Genomic DNA, 23,077 nt, shown 5'->3' on the forward strand with positions numbered 1-23,077 from the left:
GCTGGGGCTATAGAGGTATGGAGGTATTTACAGTCTTGCCCCCTCTAATAGCACTGTATCTCTACCCCAGAGCAGATGGGGCTTCCCATTTTTACCCTATTTTTGGTGATTTTTTTGTGTGAACATTATTAAAATAAAAGCGATGGGGGTAGCACATCCATGTCTCAACTTCCACTGGTAGGAACTAAACAACATTCAGTTTGAAAAATTACTGATTTTTTAACATTCTATAGAAAAGAAACCACAGTCTATAACCCCCACCTCCAAACCACCCTCCCCTGAGAACAGTTTCTAGGACAATGGCTTGACTGCTCTGCTGAAGACCCAACAGTCTGAAGGCCTCAAAGGAGATCCTCTACAGCCAGAGCAACAAAACAACAGCTTCTCTGCCCCTTTGAAGACTCCACTGTCAGAAGACCCCACTGGAAGTCTACTACAGCCAAGGTCACAGGCCTACCAGGAGACCTGAAGCAACCCAGGGGAAAAATGAAGGCTTCAGACAGAGTCATCCAGAGGAGCAAACACCAGGAATAACCATATGGTAATAGGCAAACACAAGATCATAAACAACAGAAGCCAATATACACGGGCATCATCAGAACCCAGGTGTCTTCACCACAGCAAGCCTTGTATACCAAGACACATGAATAGCAGGAAGCTGACCTAAAATATTATCTCAAGAAAATAATATAGTCCTTTAAGGAGAATGAAAATAACTCACTGAATGATATACAGGAAAACACAGGTAAACAGGTGGAAGCCCTTTAGAGGAAACAAATAAATCCATTTTAGAAACACAGAAAAACTCAATAAAACAGGTGAAGAAATTGAATAAAGCGGTAAAAGATCTAAAAGTAGAAGTAGAAAAAGAAAACACACACACACACACACACACACACAAATGAAGGCAAGCCTGGAAATGGAAAACCTAGGAAAGAGGTCAGGAATTATAGATGCAAGCATCATCACGGAATAATAGAGATAGAAGAGAGAGACTCGGGTGTAGAAGATACCTTAGAAGAGATTTATACAGCTGTCAAAGAAAGATTCAGAACATACAAAACTCCTAAACTAAAATGTACAGGAAATTTAGGAAACAATGGAAAGAGCAGATCTAAGAATAATTGGTATAGAGAAGAATGAAGATTTCCAGCTCAAAAGACCTAAAAATGTCTTCAGCAAAATCATAGAGAAAAACTTCCCCAACCTGAAGAAATAATGGCCATATTGGAGAGATCAGGAATTATTCATATTTTAATAATGAAGTTTAGAAATATTTACAGTCTTTCTTCAACCAAAAAACTATTACATTTTTGTTTGTGTGTGTATTTTATATGGATTTTTCTCCATTAATTAAATATATATTTGAATAATTTATAGATGTGACTTTTAGTATATTCCCTTAATTAACATATTCAAATATTATCTTTGAGAGAGATAAGTAATATGTCTTTTTAATTTTAATGATGTTTAATATTATAAGTTAAATTAAATTATTTCTGGAAATATTACTAATAATTAAAATTTTAGCCTCCTGTAAGAAAAAGATACATTTACTTTCCATTTAAACAATATGTATGAAGGAACTTTAATTAAATGTAGTGAGCTACAATGCACACAAACACACACACACACACACAAACACACACACACATGACAGGGGCAAGGAAAAACTTTTGTTGTTTTTTTGTTTTGTTTTGTTTTTGTTTTGTTTTGTTTTGTTTTTTGGGTTTTTATTTGGTTGGTATTGTTGTTCCAAAAGGGTATGAAAATGAGAGAAGTTAATGAAAGTGCAAATCACTGAAGTACATTGCATATGTGAAAGTAAAAAATAATTTTAAAGAACAAACAGACAAAAATGTAAGGAAATAAGGAAACAGACTAGGAGTAAGACAGAGAGGTAGGAAGAAAGTAGGAGAGGGAGAAAGGGAGGAAAGGAGGGAAGGGAGGGAAGGAAGAGAGGAGATAAGGAAGGATCTATTCTTGTCATGCAGAATGCATTTTGTAACAATACCAGTGCCCAGTGCCTTACCTTGGGAGATCCCGACAGACTTCCTAGGTGTGAGATCTATGGATGATCTTCCTTAAAGGCATCTTTGACATTTTCTATAAAATTTTCTGTGTTAAAGAAACAAAAACAAAATATGTATGATTATGAAGCAATTTCAGAAGTGAAAACACTCTGTCCAAAGGAGTTTATAACACTTATTACATCCTGACTTCTTCTTAGCCTAAATTATGTGTACTAATATTTTCACTTTAAAAATATTATTTTATTTTTTAAAAAGATCTAGATTTAAAAATATCTATTTTGAAAAGCATGATTTATATTTTTTATTATTTTTCTTTAGAGGACTATTTTAAATTCTTGAGCACCATGGTGAGTCCTGAAGCTTCTAAACTAACAATCATGTAGTGACATCCCTATGAGCACATGTCAAAGCAATTATATTTGTTTATAAATACTGTACTTATTCTTTTGTAGAGAAACTCTGTTTTCAATTATCCAAACTGGAGTGATCCCAAGAGAGGGGTAAATCCACATTTTATTAGGGAGATATTGTAGACTGCAATTTTTGCTAAAGACAAAGTTATTTTCTATTTCTACGATGATTTAACGTTTAACTTCCCTACAGTAGAAAAAATAGTCAAATAAAGAGTTTCATAATATAAAATTCTAAAGTTAATTTTCATAGCATCTCTTTCAACTGCTTTGACACATATTTATTTTGGGCAGAAACAGAATTGTATATACACATTTCTGAGCTAATATATGATATACCAATACTAACTTTGCTAGATCAAAATCTGAGAAACGTATACTCTCATTTTCCTCTTTAGTAGTATACTAAGAAGGATATTTTCACTTTGGTGATTCTGTTTCTCCTTTTTACTTTGGAAAATATAAATAAAACTTCAAAGGCCATCCAGAGACTGCTGCACCTAGGGAATCCATCCCATATGCTACCACCAAACCCAGTCACTATTGCTGATGCCAAGAAGTGCTTGCTGACAGGATCCTGCTATGGATGACTTCTTAGAGGCCCTGCCAGAGCCTTACTGATATAGATGAAGAAGCTGCAGCATTGACTGACCATGGGGACCACAGTGAGGCATTAGAGAAATGACTACAGGAACTGAGGGGGTTTGCAACCCCATAGGAAGATTGATAATTTCAATCAGCCAGACCTGCCCAGAACTCTCAGGGACTAAACAACCAACCGATGAGTACACATGGAGGGACCAGTGGTTCCAGGTGCATATGTAGCAGAGGATGGCATTGTCTGGCATAAATAGGAGGAGATGCCCTTGGATCTGTGAAGGCTTGTTTTCCCAGTGTAGGGGAATGCCAGCGTGGAGAGGAGGGAGTGGATAGAGAGCATCCTTATAAAAGCAGGAGTAGGGGAGATAGGAATGGGACAGGGGGACAGGTAAAATATATAACATTTGAATTGTAAATACATGAAATATCCAATAAAATGCAAAAAGAGGATATCAAGTAATAGTTCAAAGATTTGATCTTCTTTCCCAAATGATAAAAATCAACAGAATAACTGCTTGTATGCAAAGTTGATTGTGTAGTTTCAAACACTGTACTTGAGAAGACTTCCAGACACAACAGCGTTTATTTTTGGATGCTGTGCCTTACTGATGAAGAAAAAAATGAATCTTACACAGATTATATGAACTTAATCCAATTCCTCTAAAATTTTAAATATCTGCTGATTTAATATTTACAATATGCTGTTCGGTTTATGAATTAGAACTATTTTATGTAAGATAAAATATTCTTGAAAACCAGTGAATATCATTTTCATACATCCAAAAATAGTTACTATTAATCTACAATTCTTAATGTATTTGTCAGATGCATTACTGATTTTGTATTATTTACCCTCTTCTCTTTAATTGGTTATATTTTTTCATATATAGTAAATAATTGCTGTTATACAACCAATAAATATCAACAAAAAGCTCTTAAGATACAACTAGACAATTCTAATTACTTTGAATCAAAATATAAGTAAAAAATTATACAAAATGTGTCTTATATAGGCCTCATAATTTAATGTAGATCCAACACAGAGAAACAAATCTCATACATTTTGCAGTTTACAGTACACTGTTATATGGCTGCTGGATGGTGGTCCAGTTGTCAATTCCTACTGCAGTTTCTTTTCCAAGACCACAGCTTCTTGGCAGATGCCATTAAGAAGTCCTGGTAGTACTGTGAATTGTCTGTCAGGAAACAGGATTACAAGTTCATTCCACATTGTTCTTCTTGTGTATTTTGAGACCCTGGTCATGACCTGCTGCCTGTTAAATTTCACATTTCAGGGCTGCAGCCCTTGGATCACATTCTGTTTGGTCACTAGAATCTCTCTGTCTCCCTCCCTTTCCTCCTTCCCCCCTCCTTCCTTCCCCTCTCCTTCCTTTACCTCTCTTCCCTCTAAATACCAATTAAAATGGATCCAAGATTACATTTTCTGCCCCATTATTCTGCCTGCATTCCTGGGGACCTGCTGGCACCAGAGACAGCCAGATAAAACACACACCAAGCCCTTGCCTGCTAGGACCTTGGGAGACAACCAAAAATGTAAGCACCACTAAGTCTCTTGTGCTTCTGTTTTCTAGCCCACAATATTGCATGATGTGTTTTCACCTCTTCCGTCATAAGAATCAAACACAGAATTACTGTCTTTATGTTTTCTGAGTGGTACTTTCAGAAAACGCATGTATGACAGGAGACAGAAAATAGTATAAGGTGAGAAGAATAGCAGTTATTTGATAGGACTGAAGTACAGTATTTTAAGCATAACATCAGTTTATACACTTATTGTCATGGGCTAGGTCATAATCTACATGTACACTAAGCGACAGGTTTCAGAACCTGAGCATTAGTTTAAGTTATTTATTTCAAGTAAAGGAAGGTCTCCTAGCAACTTTGGTTTGGTTTTCTTTAGGTTATTCTATAATGAAGTTTTATAAGCTTAAAAGAAAATACAGCTCAGTAAACATAAAGTACAAATATTAGTATCTCAACATTGGACAACTTTATATTATAGAGAAATAAACATATTTTAATATATAGCAAATAAAATACTTTAACATTTCATTTTTCCATTTATATATTTTTTAACTTAAATTCTTATTTTCAGAAAACTTTGTATGTGAATATATTAGGCTTCTCTAGAGTAGCAGAATCATTAATTAGAATATTTATGCATACATATATAAAGAGAAACATGTATATATGTACATATATATATTATAACCATATATGTACATACACACACACAGACACACAGACACACAGACACACACACACACACACACACACACACACATATATATATATATATATATATATATTCTAATTATATGAAATAAACATGACACTTAGGGTACATAGCTATGATTTGTAAGATTTGGTTTGCAAGTAGTTTTGTTTGTTTATTTTTTGTTTTTGTTATGACTAACCTAGTTATGCATATATATATACATATATATACACACACAAACATACACACAGAGACACATATATATTCTAATTATTGATTCTGTTAGTATAGAAAAAAACAAATGAATATAATATGTAGGTATGTGGGAGTCTTTGTGAGTATATACATATATATTCATACATGTAATATAAAAATTTTCATGTTAAACTGTTAACAACAGTCATCTCACTCTCGACATACTGACAACCATGTAGTTACCCATCCACAATGCTGGGTGGCCCAGCAATCCCAATTTACCAAGGAAATCCAGGATATTCTTGAAAAGCCACTGGTTCTTAGTCAAAAACATAAGCCTGGATTTGGGAGCCATTTGTGCCGCACCCAAACATGGCGCCGGCTTCCCGCTGAGAACTCTGCAAACAGAGCTGCTGCCCAGCCAAGAGACTTAATGCGCATGCGCCACATACATCATTAGCCCGCTCTCGGGGCATACTATTGAGTTACTGGAGGGCGCACCAATCAGGTAGCGACACGAGTCTCCTAGGCATATATAGCAGTGCATTTCTTCCCCCACGAGGAGAGGAAGAGAGAAGAAGAGGAAGACGGAGAGAGAGACCCCACGTGGAGGGATGGTGGAGAGGCGCCACGTGGAGAGGGACCTGATAGGAAAGATTGGGGGAGGTCCCGCGTGGACAGAGACTGGACAGAGAGATCGTTCTTGGGGGACTGTGCGTGAGAGGCCGTCTAGACAGTAGAACTCGGTAGGGAGTCCCCGACTCAGAGACAAGTTTCCTGCTCATGAAGCCCCTTCTTAAAGTGCTGTTCAATAAAGGTTATCCGCAGAAGAAGCTGTTCGTTTTGTTGCACGCCTGTTCCTAGCAGCGGGAAGCGTGGGCGCGTAACACCTGGAAAAGCTGTTTCAGGTATTATTAGAAGAACGAGCAACAGAGGGAACAGAATCAATCACATTTTCAACCAATGACATTACATTTCTTTAGGTGGGGCCTCCAGTTCAGGTGTTTCTCATTTGTGATAGGTGATATTAAAACTAATTATCACAATGCAAGTTTGACTGGTTCACCTGATAACAAACATAAAACCACAGAATTATGCAGGCATACATAACTACAGTTAGCATAATTAAAAACAAACAAAAGCAAAACCATTTACAATCTAAACCTTACAAATCTTAACCATGTGTCCTAAGTGTCATGTTTATTTCATATTTAATGTATAGTCTATTTTGAAAAAATCTCTCAAATCCTTAAATACTCCAGCATTTCAAAAATCTCAAAGATTTTAACTATTATCTATAAAGATCTAAGATTAAAAAAAAACATATTTTAATTACATTATGGTACCAAGAAGTCAGATAATAGAATTCACAAGCAAACAGCAGAGAAAACAGCAAATTTAGTTGTACCAGTGATTAGCATCTGATATTTGGCACCCAATCTTGTTGTGGCCATAAAGCTTGGGTAAAATGTTTTTTAAATATGTTTAGTCTTTAATGCTCTTAAACTTAAAGATCTTAATATGAATTTATTGCATGTAATAGCACCTGTTATGTGATAAAATGGTGCATTACATGATAAGTTACAAAATAAAGAAAATCTCAGCTATCTTCTTAAAGTGAACACAATGATGTTAATAAGTAGAAAAAAATGCTTATATAATTTCAAATTCTTGTTCCTAGAACTGGTTGGTTACATGGACTTAGATATTATGTATAACTATCTTCCTCGACTGCCTTCTGTATTTCTTCCATTCTCAGGAAAGCACTTTAGTGAGTCAAGACTCACTTTTGTCTGCTCTTCCAGTCCTTCTGCCAGCCCCGAGTTTAGTCTGATGCTTGGCTCCAAGCATCTGCATCTGTATTTGTCAGTTGCTGGCCTGACCTCCCAAGGCACCACCACACTAGGTTCCTGTCAGCAAGCACGCCTTGACCACAACAATAGTGCTGGATTTGGTATCTGCAGAAATTATATATCTGCATGTGCGGTCATCCTTGTTTGGCCCTCCCTTCAGTCTCTGAGTCTCAGTTCCATTTTTGGTTCCTGTTCTTCCTTTAAATGGGAAGATTTATGGGCCAAGAAAACTTTGTGATGAGTGGGTGGCCCCATCCCTTAACCAGGTGTCATGCCTATCTCCTGGAGGTGGTCTCCACAGATTCTGTCTTCTTCTCTCCATATTATGAATAAAGTCAATCCTGTTGGGTCAAGGGAGCATCACATGTCTTTGTGTCTGAAACCCTCCAGTGGCTATCCCCAGTTCCTTATCCCTAAGGATACAAACCTCTGTTTGATTTCCTAACCTCTCTGTACCTCTCTCAAATCTCCACTTTCTGATACTGCCAAACTTGAGAGGGCTATATAATCAGAATATTTTGAAGGTAAAAATAGACCTGTCAAATTTTCTGAGGAACCACCAGACTGATGTCCAGAGTGGTTGTACCAGTTGGCAATCCCTCCAACAATGGGGGAGTGTGCCTTTTTCTCTACAAACTCTCCAGCATCTGCTGTCTCCTAAGTTTTTGATCTTAGCCATTCTGCCAGATGTGTTGTGGAGTCTCAGGGTTTTTTTGACTTGCATTTTCCTGATGACTTGCATTTCCCTAATGACTAAGGATGTTGAGCATTTCCTCAGGTGCTTCTCAGCCATTTGATATTCCTCATCTGAAAATTCTTTGTTTCTAAATGACATTTCTAAGTGTTCTCTTCTTAATCATCTGGTAGTTATGCCATGACATATCAATCTATCTCAGTGTTTGTATATTCAAATGAGAGATAGTAAAGGACATAAATAATCTATATATTTGCCATTTGAAGGAAGGCATGACTTAACGTATTCTTAGGAGTCTTTAGAATAGTATGATACATTTTCAATAATCATTAATTATATTTTCATTTTTTTATTCTTACCTTAAGGTGTATCATATATATTTGGCTATATTGTCTCCTAAATTATTACTAAAGCATTATACTGTTATATTTCTATGTTTACACTGATTTGTTTTCAGATACAACTTGATATTGTATGCAGACTATAGATATAATTTTTAGCTGCATTTTTGCTCTTATGCCATGTGCTATTATTTCCTTCTATGATAATTTCTTCTAAATTAAAATAAAAATATTGAGAATGAAATACATAGGATAATTTATCAGTTCACATATATACAAATCATCTCTGAGTTGGTTATCTCCGTGAAATTATTAAATATATTTTCTGCTCTTCACAGTTATCTTATTTCCTTTTGCTTTTTAATTTAAAATTTTTTCTTTAATTATACTATAATTACAGTTATTTTACAGACGTATTTCACCTTGGTAACCAATTTGAAACAGAAAGTAGAAACAAAAACACAAAGCAAATTAAATATGATCATCATCTGTATACCTCAATCGATTCCAAGAATTTGTTGCATGTGATTCTGAAATACTTTGTGATGATTACAGCTTCATATTAAAAAAATAAAAGTTTGAGAAACATTTTTTGTTTACCCTAACAGGTACATAGTGGTCTAAATAAAAACCTAATTTATCAAGAAAAAGAATTTACTTGTCAATTCACATAAATTTTTTATATAGTACTGAGATCTATCAGTGGTAGACATTCCTATTATTATTATTATGATGATTGTTATATTAAACAGTCATTTAAATATGAGTAGCACAAACCTTTTCTATACTGCATATGCATTTAGATATTGATGACATCTTTGCATGTTATTTTTTCCGAAGTAATAATAGACAGAGTTTCATTGGCAGTAGGATGGTTGTAGTGGCTATTGTACAATGGAGCTCCACAGGAATAGAAAATTTCAAGTGGTTCTTATTTGATGTGTTTTGATACAGGTACACATGTTTCATTCTTCAATCTATTAAAATAGAGAGCATGCCCTGCATCTCAATAGCATTTAATACAACCCTTTCAGCAAATGCTACTTTTTATTCCCCATTCATTGTTGAAACAGCACATGACTTGTTTTGTATGCCCAGCTTTCAATGGCAATCAGGTACCTCGACTAGAATGCTGCATTTTCCAATGAGCTGGATAGCACCATGATGACAAGTATTCTCTGAGTTACCTATTTCATTTATGTTTCTTCATATTTTGATATGCAGTGGACACAATTGAACCACTGTTTGAAGTAGAAGTTTAAAGTGCTCTATTGTTCATTGTATTAATAGGAAAAAAAAAAGATTTGCAAAGTATATCAGGTAGATTTTCTGTGTTAACCATGGGACATCACTCTGTTTCCATGACAACCAAATAACAATTTCCAACATCTCACAGATAGATACTTTAGAGTATTCATAATAGTGCCTGGACCTTGATTGATCTCAGAAGTTAGGTTTATTTTTTTAACTATTTTATAAAGCACCAAAAATTTTTAGATTCTATGAGGTCATGTACATGTGCATGTGCTTGTGTGTGTCTGTATGTGCTTTTGTGTGTATGCATTAATCTGAAAAGTAATCCCTAATCCTACCCACCTGTGACTCCTACAAACATTTCAATGATTAACACAGAAAGATATAACAAAGAATGCAATAGGAACACATATTGAGGGGTAAGCAATAGAAACTACCTAAGAAGACTTAGGTGTTCTTCAATGAGGGATAAAGGGCTTCATATTTTTTACTCTAAATATAGTCAAGTAATCATGGCTGATAAAATGGCAAACCAATGACTATTAATTTTCTTTACTAATAAAATATCTCTAACTATATTCTAAGCACTTATCTTCATACCCAGAGTTTGGTTTGTCTCACAAACCTCGTAAAATAAGCCTCCTCTGAAGCAGAGAATGACCATTATAGAAATACACAACTATTGAAAATGAAAAGAACAGATGACAGTCCCTAATGTTGTTAAACCTAATTTTTATAGAGCATCATGAAAGAGGGGAAGAAAGACTGTAAAAACCAAGGAAGTAGGCTGCTGTTGTGAGATAGAGAAGTTATACCATGAAACCCCAAACTCACACTGGTCTGACCAAAACCAGCACTACAGCAATAACAATGAACAGGCTGACATTGTGAGGGAAATTTTATAAGACCTCATTTTATGGTAATGAGATAAAGGCAATTAATGACTTCTGAGAATAGAGCATTCAGTCTTTCCCAGGTATAAGTCTTACGATGTTATCAAATCTCAGTAGTAGATTAGATACATACACATATACACACATGTACATTATATATACATACATATATAGATAGATTATATATAGATATAGATATATTGGTTATATTAATCAGGTGCATCTACACAAAATGGACACAACAGAGTGTCCCTCTTCCCATTGAATCTACCCCATTGTATGTGTGTTTGTGTGTCAGTCTACTTAACTAAGATTGTGAGAAGAGTGTATCAAATATGTTGGAACTAGAGTTTCTGGCAGTGGTGATAGGAGTTAAACCTGAATCTTCTGCAAAAGTAATGTGCTCTTAACCACTGAGACATCTTTCTCCCTCCAATCCTTTAAAGCTATTTAAGGTGGCTCATGTGAAGGCTCAATTAAGTGCTTCCATGGGCTTAGAGTTAAATTATCCCACATCCACATGGTGGCTCACAATCTATAAGGGGGTCTGATGACCTCCTCTGGCATGCAGGTTTACATGCAGCAAAGCATGCATACATTAAGTAAATAGATTGGTCGATAGATTAATAGCTAAACTTAAAATTTATCTTAAAGAATATTTTGCTTTGTATATTATTTAGACTTGCGTATTTTTGGCTTTTTCAAAAGAAATAAGCCCAGAAAAATCTCAGTACACTCCTCTTCCATCCTGAAAGTCAGTCAACATTTTTCCATGAAAAACAAAACAAAATCCTTCAGCTATCATTTGAGTAAGCTATAATATCTCTGGGCCTATATTCAAAGGAATTTACATCTTATATCAAAGACACTAGTACATCCATTCACGTTCATGGATTTACTGACTAAAGTTAAAAATGTTTTCAACTGATGTGACCATCAAATGATGAATGAGTAATGAAGTCCTGGTACATACACACCATGAATATCACATCGATGTCAAAGCAATCATGAAACTTAGATAAATAGATGGAACTGAAAAAGAGTTATGCTAAATTAAGGTTGTATAAAATATCTTGCTAATGGAAAAGGATTTTCCAGGTACATTGAGTTGAGACAGTCTTTGAGAGACTCCTGTGTAACATTTCTAACCTATGGAACTGGTTCTCATATTTCTTTAACGGCATATTTTATCCCTGCATTCTATTTATTATTATTCCCACATTTAGTTTATTTGAAATGTTATCTTCATCTAGATCGCTGGTGTTTAGTCTGCACCAAACTCGAGTGAAACTCATAGAAAGATCACTGGTCGAAGGATGTTCATCAGTAAAGCAGAGTCAGTACAAGCAAGCCCTGGGTTTATATTGTGATTTTAACTAGACATTACAATTAATGTACAGTCTAAAACTTCTTACAAGTTATGTTATTGATGTCATAGTTTTACCACAATTTTATAACTATATAGTTTTTAAAAAATATATCAAATATTGCATACACAAGGGTATTAGGACTGATCATCTACAGATACTGTGTTAAAGTCAATGTCCTTTAATGATAAATGAGGATTACCTATTCTAGTCTTCTTCTCATGTAGATGACTTTTATAAAAATAATTTCATTTCTTAAAGAAAATGTTTATGATACTCATGAAATTAAGTACAATTCATGAACTTGAATATTTTTCTTTTTATTTCATAATCTTTAAAACAAATATAATAATATCTTGAATTAAAAAGACATTAGCAGCTACTGAGTTCTTAGATTGTAGGCATTGTACTTTAATTAGAAACATTTGAAACATTGCTTTTGTTTATCACCCCTTGAAATATAAGATGGGGGGGTGGTGGCGCAGAACAGGGCTCAGCCCATTTGCCACCTGGACCAGCAGTTCCCAGATATAAAGGTCTGGTGAGAAGGGGATCCGAGTAGCCAGGGGGCAGAGAGATCTCTGCCAAGTGTGCACAAAAAGCACACCCCTGCCCTGCCTGATCCAGGGACCAGGAACACAGCATTGGGACCTCTGTTCCCACACAGCTACCTTGGGGCACAAAACAGGGCTCTGACCATCTAACACCTGGACCAGTGGAGATCCAGGGACACAGGCCAGGAACAAGGGAAAGGCAAGAACATATCACTGAAAACAAGATGGCAAGAGGAAAGAGAAAGAGGATATCCCAGAAAAACCAAGACAACCTGGCAACACCAGTACCCAGCTCTCCCATCACAGCAAACAGCAAAATGCCAAACACTCCAGAAAAAGAAGACACAGACCTAAAATCATACCTCAAGCAATGATAGAGATCCTTAAACAAGAATGGGAGGAAAAGCAAAAAGAATCAGAAGCTTTTAAAGAGGAAACAAGAAAAACACTCAAAGAACTCAAAGAATTAGAGGAAAACAGAACCAAAGAGATGAAGGAATGGAAGAAGGAATTTAAAATGGCAATTGACACAAGAAAGAAAACACTAAAACAGATAACCCTAGAGATAGAACACCTAAAAACGAAATCAGGAGTCACAGATGCAACCATTTCCTATAGACTACAAGAGATGGTAGAGAGAATCTGAGGGGCCGAAGACAATATTCAAAACATAAACAAAACAGTCAGAGAAGATGCAAAAACCAAAAAGCTCCTAACCCAAAATGTCCAGGAGATCCAGGACACAATGAGAAGACCGTACCTAAGGATAATAGGAATAGATGAGGGAGAACAATATCAACTAAGAGGCACAGTAAATATCTTCAACAAAATTGTAGAAGAAAACTTCCTTACCTTTAAGAATTACATGACGAAGAGCATAAAAGAAGCCTTCAGAACTCCAAATAGGTTGGACCAGAAAAGAAATTCCTCGCGACACATAATAGTCAAAACACCAAGTGCCCAAAGCAAAGAAAGACTACTAAAAGCAGTAAGGAAAAAAGGTCAGGTAACATAAAAGGCAGACCAATCAGAATCATACCCGATTTCTCAAAAGAGACTATGAAAGCTAGAAGAGCCTGGACAGACATCATGCAGACCCTAAGACAGCACAAGTGCCAGCCCAACCTGCTATACCCAACAAAACTATCAATCACCATATATGGAGAAATGAAGATATTTCAAGACAAATCTAAATTTACACAATATCTGACCACAAACCCAGCACTATAACGAATTATAGGTGGAAAACCCAATACAATGAGGGGAACTACATCCTAGTAAAAACAAGAAATCTCCTAAGCAAGAAAACCAAAGAAGAAAGAGACACAGGCACAATTAGACCTACAAAAGCAATAAGAGCAGAAAGAAGAAACCACTATTCCTTGATCTCTATTAACATAAATGGACTCAACTCCCCAATAAAAAGACATAGACTCTCAGACTTGATACATAAACAATATTTAGAATTTTGCTGCATAAAGGAAACTAATCTCAGAGACAAGACAGACACTATCTCAGAGTAAAAGGGTGGGTAAAATACTTCCAAGCAAACAACCCCAAGTAGCAAGCTGGAGTGGCTATTCTAATATCAAATAGAGTAAATTTCCAACCAAAAGCTATTAAAAAAGATAAGGAAGGAAACTTTTTACTCATTACAGGAGAATTCAGTCAGGAGGAACTCTCAATCCTTAACATATATGCTCCAAATACAAAAGTACACAGATTCATTTAAGAAACCCTACTAAAGCTCAAAAAATACATTTCACCCCACACAATAATAGTGGGAGACTGTAATACCCCACTCTCACCAATGGACAGATAATGGAAACAGAAACTGAACAAGGACACTGTAAAACTAGCAGAGACTATGAACCAACTGGAATTAATAGATATCTACAGAACATATCATTCTAAAGTAAAAGAATACACCTTCTTCTCAGCACCTCATGGCACCTTCTCTAAAACTGACCACATAATTGGACACAGAACAGGCCTCAATTGATATAAGAAGATTGAAATACTCCCTTGCATTCTCTCAGATCACCATGGTCTAAGGCTGGTCTTTAACAACAACAAAGACAACAAAAAGCCCACAAACACATGGAAACAAAACAATGCTCTGTTAAACAATAGCAGGGTCAAAGAAGAAATAAATAAAGAAATTAAGGATTTTTTAGAATTCAATGAAAACGAAAACACAACATACCCAAACCTATGGGATTCAATGAAAGCAGTACTGAGAGGAAAACTCATAGTTCTGAGCTCTTCCAAAAAGAAAATGGAGAGAGAGAGCATACATCAGCAACTTGACAGCACAGCTAAAAGCTCTAGAACAAAAGGAAGAAGATACACCCAAGAGGAGTAGGCAACAAAAAATAATAAAAATAGGGGATAAATAGACCAAATAGATACACAAAGAACCATTGAAAGAATCAACAAAACCAAGAGTTGGTTCTTTGAGAAAATCAACAAGATTGATAAACCCCTAGCCAGACTAACTAGAGGGCAAAGAGAGAGTATACAAATTAATAAAATCAGAAAGGAAAGTAGAGACATAACAACTGAAACTGAGGAAGTTCAAGAAATCATCAGATCCTACTACAAAAGCCTATACTCCACAAAGTTGGAAAATCTGGAAGAAATGGATGAATGCCTAGACAGATACAAGATCCTAAAGTTAAACCAGGACCAGGAAAACCATCTAAATAATCCCATAACACCTAAAGAAATAGAAGAAGTCATCAAAAGCCTCCGAACCAAAAAAAGCCCAGGTCCAGACGGGTTCAGTGCAGAATATTATCAGACATTTATTGCGGACATAACATCAATACTCTCCAAACTATTCAATGAGATAGAATGAGTTGGAATACTACCTAACTCATTTTTTGAGGCTACAATAACCCTTGTACCTAAACCACACAAAGACCCTACAAGGAAAGAGAACTTCAGACCAATCTCACTTATGAACATTGATGCAAAAATATTCAACAAAATCCTTGCAAACCGAATCAAAGAACACATCAAAACGATCATTCACCATGACCAAGTAAGCTTCAAACCTGGGATGCAGGGATGGTTTAATATAAGGAAATACATCAATGTATTCCACCATATAAACAAACTCAAAGAACAAAATCACATGGTCATCTCACTAGATGCTGAGAAAGCATTTGACAATATTCAACACCCCTTCATGTTAAAAGTCCTGGAAAGAACAGGAATCCAAGGTCTATACCTAAGCATAATAAAAGCAATATACAGCAAACCAAAAGCCAACATCAAACTTAACGGTGGCAAACTTGAAGCAATCCCACTAAAATCAGAGACACAACAAGGCTGTCCACTCTCCCCCTACCTATTTAACATAGTACTGGAAGTCCTGGCTGGAGCACTTAGACAGCAAAAGAAAATCAAAGGGATACAAATCAGAAAGGAAGAAGTAAAAACATCACTCTTTGCAGATGACATGATAGTGTACTTAAGTGACCCCACAAATTCCACCAGAGAACACCTACAGCTGATTAATAAGTTCAGCAAAGTAGCTGGATATGAAATTAACTCAATTAAGTAGCCTTCCTATATTCAAAGGACAAAATGCAGAGAAAGAAATTAGGGAAAAGATACCCTTCACAGTAGTCACAAAAACTGTGAAATACCTTGGTGTGACTCAAACTAAGCAAGTGAGAGAACTATATGACCAGAACTTCAAACCTCTAAAGAAGAAAATCCAGGAAGGTCTCAGAAAGTGGAAAGATCTCCTATGCTCATGGATTAGAAGGATCAACATTTTAAAAATGGCCATCCTACCAAAAGCAATCTATAGATTCAATGCAATCCCCATCAAAATTCCAACCCAGTTCTTCATTGAGTTGGAAAGATCAATGTGCAATTTCATCTGGAATAACAAAAGACCTAGAATAGCGAAATCTATCCTCAACAACAAGAAAACATCTGCGGGAATCACTATTCCTGACCTCAAGCTATATTACAAGGCAATTGTGCTGAAAACTGCATGGTACTGGTACAGAAATAGGCACGTGAATCAATGCAATAGGATAGAAGATCCAGAAATGAGCCCTCACGTATATGGTCACCTGATTTTTGACAAAGGTGCTGTAAACATTCAATGGAAAAAGGACAGCCTATTCAAAAAATGGTGTTTGTCCAACTGGCACTCAGCATGCAGAAGAATGAAAATAGACCCGTTCTTATCTCCTTGTACAAAGCTCAAGTGTAAGTGGATCAAAGATCTCCACATTAAACCAGATACACTGAAACTATTAGATGAGGAAGTAGAGAAAACCTTAGAACACATAGGCACAGGAGAAAATTTTCTGAACAAAACACCAATGGCTCAAGCTCTAAGGTCAAAGATTAACAAATGGGACTTAATGAGATTGCACAGTTTCTGTAAGGCTAAAGACATTGTCAAGAAAACAAAACGGCAGCCAACAGAATGGGAAAAGATCTTTACCAACTTCACATCAGATAGAGGCCTAATATCCAAGGTATACAAAGAACTCAAAAAGCTAGACACCAGATTATCAAACAACCCTATTAAAAATTGGGTACAGAGAAAAACAAAAAGTTCTCATTTGAGGAATACCAAATTGCATCAAAGGAAGTGCTCAGCATCCTTAGCCATCAGGGAAATGCAAATCAAAACAACCCTGGGATTCCACCTCACACCAGTCAGATTGGCCAAGATCCAAAACTCAGATAACAGCAGATGCTGGCAAGGTTGTAGTGAAAGATGAACACTTCTCCACTGTTGGTGGGGTTGTAAACTGATACAACCACTCTGGAAATCAGTCTGGCAATTCCTCAGAAAATTGGACTTAGTACTACCTGAAGATCCAGTTATTCTACTTCTGGGCATATACCCCAGAGACACTCCAATATATAACAATGATACATGCACCACAATGTTCATAGCAGCTCTATTTATAATAACCAATAGCTGGAAAGAACCCAGATGTCCTTCAGTAGATGAATGGATACAAATATTGGGGAGAATTTACAAAATGGAGTACTACTCTGCTATCAGAAACAATGAGTTAAACAAATTCTTAAGAAAATGGTTGCATCTAGAGTATATCATCCTGAGTGAGATAACCCAGTCACAAAAGAACAGACATAATATGTAGTCACTGATAGTGTGATGCTAACCCCAGAGGCTTGACGGCCCCAGAAACAACTCACAGACTATGTGAAGTTCAAGAAAAAACAAAACAAAACAAACAAACAAACATAAAACATTATGCTCAATTCTTACATACGAAGAAAACGTTGACTAATTCAGGGTTACATCCTGATTTACATGTACTTTTTGCTCATTGTATCTAGTAAGACCTTAATGCAGAGTATCAAACCTTAAAAAAAAAAAAAAAAGCCAAGCACTGACAAAAAATGTATTTGTATACATATGCAAAAATGTTTAATTTTTTTTTCTTTTATCTTTGTTTTTTTAAAATAAAGTTAAAAAAATTCATCTGATTACATGTTAAAGATTCGAGATTTCAAAATATATATCACTTTATTACATCATTGATGCTTTGATTTAGATATGTTTCATTTACTCTGATTGACAAAATGGTATGGAGTTCAGAAGTTTAAGAAACTTTTCTAAATGAATGTACACACTAAAATGAAGATAGCAAGAAGAAACTGTTTGTGTAACTGATGTATCTGTCAGATTCAAAACTGATGGATTGTGTACTTTCTAATATAGATTATCTTTCCAGACTTAAATTTGAAAAGAAATATGTTAGAATGACAAATGCATACTCTTGAACAAAGAAAAAAAGGGAATTAATAAGAGCTATATTCTCAAGGCTGTGAATGATATATATTCCAAAGGCATGTTGAAAGACAATAATCAAAGCACTTGGCTTAAAAAATTGCAGAAATCATGCTTTGCTATTTAACTATTTTGTCATTCTGCTCCATGCACCCAGGTACCCAAATATTGCACCATAACTAACATCGCGATATAAAACATTCCATACACTCTCAGTGCTAAAAATCCTTGCTTTCTGTACCATTTCAAATTACAGGTCTCTGTGTTAATTACTATCTACTGCAAGAAGAATGTTCTCCGGTGTAGGGTGAGCAATGAGGTTTGAATTCCAGCCAAGTGCCGGCTTTGAGTCCCTGTTAGACGATAACTGTTCTCTTAATTGAAGAACACTCACAGTGTAATGGAGATTGGCTAGAAGGGAAGGCTGAAAGGGAGTATCCAAAGATTTAGGGGAATCTTAGTTCCTCACCAAGAGGCAGGGTTTCAAAAGAATGCAGGTAGGCTTCTCAGATGATTTTTAAAATGGACCATAAACTTATAAAATGTCCCTAATTAGATCTGAGTACAGGAGCATTTGTATGCAATTAGTCAAGAGCTCATATGGTTGCTTGCAGACAACCTCTGCCTGGGCGACTGAGTGTCCCTTCAAAGTCAAAATAAATGTTTGCACATACTTGACTCTTTATAAATGCCTGCAATGCTTTATGAGATAGATAATAAGAATTCACAGAAGGAAAATTAAGCAAATCAAAGTGTATTCCCCAAAAGAAAGCCATTAATAGTGAAGGAAAGCCAACAACAGTTGCACTGACTTCCAAGAAATGCATCAAGAAGCCCAGGGTAGGAGATGTAAGCATACTCACAGTAATCATAGATGGCAAGTACACTTACTGATCCCTTCAGGAGACACAGAAAACCTAATTAAAGTTTATGCCATTTATAAAACTCAATGCCTATAAGTTGCCAGCTTTCATTTTCACGAAATGCTATCTATCAGAAAGAACAATTCAGGATAATTAAAGTAATAGATTTAAACACTAGTGTGAGGTAACAGAAGCTTAAAATTCCTGAAGGAAATGGTAACATAATTCAACTCTTCTTAGCATGACCTATTCTCCAGATTAAGGTGGTTAGTAATCTAGAGGTGGATCTGAGAAAGTATCCATGAAAGCTACATGGAAAAACTGACACAAATTCATTCATTTTAAGGACATAGAACTGAATAATGCATTGCAAGGTGTCAACACATAAAGAAACCTATGTTATATACTGTTTCTGCAACATAATAGCATGCGAGGGACTCACATGTGAGGAGCTAGACTCCTTTAGAGAAGGCTGTTTGCTCATTTCCAAGTGGATATCAATCGGAGATAGTAACTGGCTTGAGGACAGAGCATGTACTCCATTTTACCACTTAGCTCTGCTACTCACCATATCTAGTGCAGACAATGCATGTCCTCTGCATACTATCCTCTAGTCTCTGCGAGTATATGAGTATATATACATACGATATATCACAACCCTGTGGACTAGATGACCTGCTTTCTTTATACCCCCTATCTTCTTGGCTCTTACAATTCTTCAGCCTCCCACTCTACGAGATTCTGTGAGACTGAAAAGGAGCCATTGGATGGAGACATCGCATTTCAGGCTGAGTAATATAAGGCCTCTCACTATCTGTGTATTGTCTGTGAGGCTCTATATATTTGATTCCATTTGAAAGAGGAAGCTTCTCTGATTAAGGCTTCACAAGACACTAATCTATAAATATAGTTGAATGTTAATTAGGAGCCATTTCATTGACAAGTTCCTCTTATTTATTTGAGCTTACAGCAGTAATATTTGGTGATATCTGCAGTCTCTAGGCTATTTAGTCTCAGGTTCTTGCCGAGCTAAGCAACCTCATGTAAAGGTTGCATTCTGTGTGCCTTAAGTCAAACATATGATATTTTTTATGTCCATGAGCTTTGTGTCACTATTTTACAACCATAACATCCAGGCTGAACACCATTACATATTAAAAGTATTTGTGGATGCTCTATAGACTTTGGGACATGTGTCTGTTCAACTTCAATAATTTTATCAATAAACTCAATATGTATAGATTTTTTTCTCTGGAAAACTTGTATGCCACCAAAATAACACTCCGAAGTATTTGCTCCAAAAAATACATATTCTTTATCTCACATGGTTGAGATATTTTTCTCTCATTGGGTGTTAGTTTAAAATATTAAACATAAATTTTGCTCTTAATGAACCTCCCTTCTATCTATTGAGATATATCCACACTGAATTCACTGTAGCTACCCCAATTTTAGGTTGCACTGGTAGTGAACTAAACATGTGTTCTCCTTACAACGTATTCATAATGAATGCTCTAGAAAATCTAGAAATACAGAAACTTATCTCAACATAGAAACAAAAAATTGAAGAGAAAATGTCAAAATATCCTCATTTATAGATCATGCGTGCTAATATACATGAAAAACTAAAATTCTAAGTAACTTACTATAGTGTAGATGATAAATATATTTACCAAATAACTATGATAAAATAACAAGAAAATCAGGATGCTATTTATATAAAAATGTTAAATTTACTGAGAGAAAAAATCAGGGAAACAGTACCATATCCAATATTCCTTGTTAAAATCTTGTAATAACTGTGCACTAAAAAGAACTGGATCCCTGCTTTTCTGGGGATGGGGTTTAATTTCTGACTTTATTTCAACAAAAGTAACAGGTTTATTAAAATTTCCTATCTCATCTTGACTTAATTTTGGTTAGTGCTATATATCAAGAAGAATTAAATTGCTTTAGTTTTTTTTTTTTTCCAATTTACTGAGGTATGGGTTTTGAAAGTATATTCTTAATTATTTTCTGGATTATTTTTAACACCATTTTACCAGTGAAGTTTCACTTGCTGTATGTAATAAAGGCTCTGAGAGAATGGAGGTCCACTGGGATGTCAGGCTGGTTCAAAGAGGAGGGAAGATAGGAAACAGAAGAGACGCTTATCTGTATTGCATATGATGGGAATGGAGGGCAGGTAGCAGAAGAAGGGACCGTTCCTTCTTTAGATTGGAAGTTTGTTTTTCTACTTCCTTCAGTAGGATTGGATTTATAGATAGATATTGTTTAAATTTGGATTTTGTAATAGAATTATCAATGTCTCTACTATGATTGAAGTTTTTCTGGTGAAGTATTCTGGGCTGACTGCTGTGATCTTTTAGAGATTGTAGACTCTTTTGGCTTTTCTGAGTCTCTATTTAGAAGTCAGGCTTTGATTCACCATTTCTGCCTTCATGTGTTGCTTAGGTTTTGATTTTCTTCTGCTTTTAACCCTTTTCATTTTTAGATCTGTTTCCTTTGTGATTTCATTACTTATAGATTTTAAGGGATGTCTTTTCTGATCTAGTCATTTTTCTGTTTAGTGTTTTTTGTACCATAACAGGCATCACCTTCTTTAGTGAAGTTTCCTTCCATGTTTTTGTTAAAAAATAAATGTGAAGTTGGTCTAGGTTTCTATATTTTTTTCATTCCAATTCTTATTGAATTTGGTCTTTTCACAGTGTACCAAACTTTCTGAAAATTTTTGGGGTGTCAAGATATTTTCAGATTGAATATTTTCTTTGACAATAAATAGTATCCATTTCTCACATCATGTCTTCAATGTCTGAAATTGTCTCTTACATATCTTGTATTGATGATTCTTACCTTTGAGACATAATCTTCATCATAGGAATTGTTTTTGAGTAGTTTATCTTTATAATTATCACCATACTCTACAGTATTTTATTGAATAATTTCTAAACTGTTTTCTTCTTAAAATAAAAACTAAAATACATAATTTTGTGGTTATGTAGTCAATAGTGACTATATAAAAACCTTAAAAATCTAGAGCCAAGACAGTTACAGCCCCCTGAGTAGTATGGACAAAGCAAAACAAATACCTCACATTCATTTGTATATTGGTTTAATCAAAATTTCATAGCAAAAAAAATTCTAAGGGCAAATATTCATATCTCTTAATGCCTTTGTGTGTGCACATGTCCATGTGTGTGTGTGTGTGTGTGTGTGTGTGTGTGTGTGTGTGTGTGTGTGTGTATTTAAAAGAAAAAAGACTGAAAGAGCTGAATGGGTTTTTAACCCCACAGGAAGAACAATAATACCAACCAACCAGACAACCCAGAGCTCCTAGAGTTCAAAACACCAGCCAAAGAGTACATATGGAGGGACCTATAGCTCCAGCTGCTTATGTAGAAGAGGATCGCCTTATCAGCTATCAAGGAGAAGAGAGGCAATTGGTCATGTAAAGGTTCAATGCCCCAGTGTAGGGGGATGCCAGTACAGGGAGATGGGAGAGAGTCTGTGGGTGAGGGAACAGTCTCATAGAGGCAGAAAAAAAAGAAAGAAAAAATTATCGAGCCCTACTCAAATTCTCAGTTTCAGATATTTGTGCATTTTGACATTTTGGAGGCATGGGGACAGGCAGTATTCATCACGTCTAAATTTCTAGTGTCAAGGAGTAATTCAGATAAAAAAGCCATCACAAAGTTAAACAAAATTTCACATAAATGTCATTAAATTCGATTTGTTTTGATCAGCTGTTCCTGGATATGGGGTATGTCCTGGAGTGTTGTTGATATACCCAGTGAGATTCTCCTGAAGAACATGAATTCTCCTTTTCCAGCAGACAATCAACTTCAGGTAGCTTCTTGTTTGGCAGTGGAATCCTACGTCTACTTCCCTATTGCATTTTTGGGAACATATCTGGCTAGAACCTGAGCAATGATTATGTATGTTGCCAGTCTTTGTGAGTTAATATGTGCATCCATCATGATG

The sequence above is a fragment of the Micromys minutus genome (genome assembly GCF_963924665.1).
Source record: "Micromys minutus genome assembly, chromosome: 28".
In the NCBI taxonomy this organism is placed as follows: domain Eukaryota; kingdom Metazoa; phylum Chordata; class Mammalia; order Rodentia; family Muridae; genus Micromys; species Micromys minutus.